Genomic DNA, 4,252 nt, shown 5'->3' on the forward strand with positions numbered 1-4,252 from the left:
GGGTCGGGTCGGGTCGGGTCGGGTCGGCCCCGCCTCGCTGGCGGGCGTTGGGTCGGTCACCTAGTGCGCTGGGCAGGCAGTTTGTGCAAGTAAACAAGCCGGTCGCGGGGAATCTGAGAGGAGATTCGTACTCATCTCCCAGATAATATGATTTTGATTTTTAATACGTTTTAATCAGTATCGTTGTTGCACAATCTCGTTTAAATTCGTCCTCGGATACCCTCATAGTTTTGGGATGGTGACCCGGACTTCCTTTGAGAAGGAAAGTTCTGAGCTTGTACAATTGCAATAGACAGTTGAAATCAGCCATAGTGAAACTTTGATGTACCTGGAAGTTCTGACAGTGTGTTGTGGTCAGAACTGGGTTTTGTTAGAAGGATATTTCTGGAGCTAGTCCTCTGCTCTCACACCATATAATTAATAAAAATACTGAGCTTCTGAAGGTGAGATCTGCTAGAGGTGGTGGAAACTTGAATTTACAAAATGACACCTGTGTTAGTTGCAGTTAGTTAGTTAGTTAGTTAGTAAGTGCATCTAGAGAGCTGGATCAGAGCAAGGGCATTCCTAAGTCTGTCATTTAACGTGAAACCGAAGAGTATGACCCTGCAAAAAAGGCTAAGTAAACTTCAATCCCCGCTGTCATCTCTTTGGAGCCTGAAGGCTGTTGTAAATCTGTAACAGCTGGCAGTCATTTTAAAAATAAAATATAAGGGTTATGATATTTCTTATCTAAACAGCTCCCCTGAACACTCTTTTCCCCAGTCTAATGATTATTTTGACAGTTGTGGTTCTGAAATGTAAACTTTGAAAATGTATGCTTTCTAACTAGTGTGTTAAAATTGCTTCTCTTCCTATTTTTTTTACTGTCTTCATGGAAATTGTTCTGTCTGAAACCTTAGGATGTTCACTTAAAGTGTAAGCTGCCTCCTCAGAGCACACTCACTGATCTGTACTGCATCTATGATGCTTTTCTGCAATGAAAACTCAGTAGGCTTCTGTATGTTTATAATTGAAAGATCTTACTCAGTTTTAGTGCTTTATATGGACTTTTGAGAGATGCTGCCATGACACAAGCTGCACAGTTCTGGTTGACTTTTCTACATTGCCTAGGTTTTGTTCCAATTTAGTGGTTTGTGTATTTTAAAATGGGTATTTCTGAATGTTACTTGGACTACTGTGTTGAAAGCTTTGAAAACTCAAGGACATGTCTGAGGAGGGACATTGGATTTCAGTGGAACATGGAAATGAAACCCAGAGGATAGTGTTTGAAAATCCATTAGGAGATGGTGGGTTCCTTCTTGAAGGTTGCTAATACGTTGCTTCAGAAGGGACTTGTGTCTTCAAGGCAGAACTGGTATGGCCTGGATCAGAAAACACAGTGTTGTAAATTACTGTCTTCCCTTTAATTTCCAAATTCGTCAGAAAGTAGTGAATGAATATTTAACAAATGATCTTCGACATTAGAGGGAGTCACTTTTCTTGACTTCATTAGCTAGTCTAGGTGATCAGTCTTGTAAACTGAATGTGTTCCTTGCTTTGTGTAGTATCTCAGTTTCCCTCGTGATCTATTTTATGGCAGTGGCTTAGGCAGGAGCAGACTTGCACAGGGGACTTTGGGTATATTTCTAGTATGCACCACCGTATCTTAGGGACAGCTCTTGTTTATGGTCTTGGTGTTTAGGTAATTGCATCTTTTTAAGGTAAGGAATTAAAATAAAGACAAAAAAGTTACACCTGCTTTTACACTAAATGTAATCATGCCATTCAGTGCATGCTGTTTAGCCTGCTTCTGCTATTAGTTTTTTAATTTGGGACTGGTTTGTGGTTTTACTGTTCCCTCCCTGCTTCTTAGACCTTGCTTGTCTTCTCCCATCCTTGAGGGCAGCAATTCTTTGTTGCCTTCCTTGTAGCTCCAGTGGAGATGGTAGACTGACTTCTGCATGTTACTAGAACTTTGGTGGCATAGTGGACATTGTGTTACGTGGCTGGGAATCTGTATAAAGAGCTGAAAACAGAGAAGCCAGCACTGTAAAATCAGCCACTTCCTTGTGGATTAGATCTATAGCCTTTTACTAGTTTATTTTTCAGAACTTATGTTCAATCCAGTGGCATTGTTGCAGTTTCGCAGCTGTTACTAACCATCAGTTGTCATATCTTTCAAAATTAGTATATTTTCTGCTTGCAGGGCTGATGTTGGGTCAGTCATTTGTTTGTGTAACAAATGCAGCAGTATGTTTATAAAATTCCTTTCTTTCCAACTCTAGGGCTGTTATGGAGCGATCTACAGCAAAGGCAGGCATTTTGTATGCATTTTTACTTAGTTCATATTGCATGGGGGAAAGAGCTATTTGCATTCCTAATGAAGTAATAATGGTGTCTCAGCTGTGGAAATGCTTTGTTGTGCATCAAACAGCAAACCTCTTCAAATAATAGCAGGGAAGTAAAGGCACAGATGGAGAGGAGGAGCATGTCCTGAGATACTGATTCATTTTCAGACTCTCACCTAAGATACTGATTAATTTTCAGGCTCTAAATAGTTAGGATGATATCAAAATTATAAAGCATAATTAAGTGTGTACCACTGGTGATTATAACCCAGAAGAAGCTGAATGATTTGGTATGAAGTGCTAAGGCTGTGTCTGGGCATTGCACATGACGTGCATATTGAAATTTTACAACACCTAGCTAGGCAACCATACTGAGAACATAAGTTTTATCTTGGTTTCTGCTGAAATGGCTTTTGCTGCTTTTGGGATTACTGTTAGTTACTTAAGTATTTTAACTTCTTGCAAGTGCTTGGCATTCTTTTGATACTTCAACAATGAGAGGTAACTTTACCAAAACACTCCCAAATATCTGCAAAACAGTCCATGATACAGGCTGGGTTCTGAATGCTTGACATCAACTGGATCATCCTTGCTGGGAGCAAAAGGCAGCATTAAATATTGTTTACAGCAGAACTTTATTTTTGCAGCTGTAGTTGTGTTGTGTTGTTACTAACAAAAAGTTGTTAACTGAAAAAACACTAATTGCATTTATTAGTTTTGCTTTTTAATCTGTCTCCTTGGAAAACCTTCAGAATCTGATGTTACAGTTGCAAATACACTCAGCTTCAGAGTGTTGGTGAGATAGGTAGGACAGCTGATGCTTTTTTAAATTTTTGTTTAAGTCAGCATATGTGTCCTTGGTCCATGTCAGCGAGGAAAGTGAAAGGGTTTTTACAGGTGATGTCTTCTTCAGAAACTTAATTGCCTTGTAGTTTTATTATATGTGGATAGTACTGAAGTTCCATGTAGCACATAATGAATTTCATCTTTACTGTAGAAGTCACGGCCTGGGTTTCCAGTTTATTCCATTCTAACACTGCAAGGTCTAAATAAGTTATTTGCAAATCTGCAAGATGTTTAAAAAATGAAGCTATGAGCTATAGAGATAGTGGGTGAAGAAAATATTAATTTCATTGTTAAGTTGCAAACATGCTAGTTTTCTGATTTTAACTTCTAAGCATGGATAAGTAATTTGTAGGCTTTTCATGTAGAAAGGTAAAAGCTAGTGTTTAATTCAGAGGGAGAATTGTCATTGCAATAACAATAATGGAATGAAGTTCTGTTTGTAGTTTGTTGGAAAATGTGTACACGGATTTTTTTTAACACTTACAGAAAAACCCTGATAAAAATACAGTAAGATGTTTTAAAACCCATAAGCCTACTGCTTTTTGGTTACTTTTGCTAATATGTTTGAACTTCTGGTCTTAACATTTAAAGAGATGCCTGTTGAAGCATAAAAAGACAGATTAAATTAAAGGAACCAAATTAATGTGGGTTGTCTGTGATCAGCCCAGTTACTGCTTTGGGTTTTGTGCTGTTGCTGTCTGGGGCATGTAAGACTGAAAATACAGATGCTGTGCTGTAGCAAGTTAGTAATGAAGGCTGATATCCAGTTAAAATTTTTGGTGTATAAATAAATAAGTTAGATTTTTATAGCAGTGAAAGAAACTGTGGAAGTATTTATTGCTATAGTCCAGGTTGCAAAATACTGTTCATTAATGCAAATTCATTTATTAACTTGGTTGAACTAGGTCAATTTACAGGATTCTTAAATTAGTGTGTTGTTTTTTTTTTCTTTTCTTATAATTTTCTGTAAGTAAAATAAATACTCCTGAGAAATATAAGTGCCCAAACTGACTGCCTGGGAATCTTCTTAAATAAGTGATTAGGAAGTGGCCTTATAACAGGAGAATTTTGGAATAAAA

Source organism: Chaetura pelagica, unplaced genomic scaffold (genome assembly GCF_000747805.2).
Source record: "Chaetura pelagica isolate M959 unplaced genomic scaffold, ChaPel_1.0 scaffold306, whole genome shotgun sequence".
In the NCBI taxonomy this organism is placed as follows: domain Eukaryota; kingdom Metazoa; phylum Chordata; class Aves; order Apodiformes; family Apodidae; genus Chaetura; species Chaetura pelagica.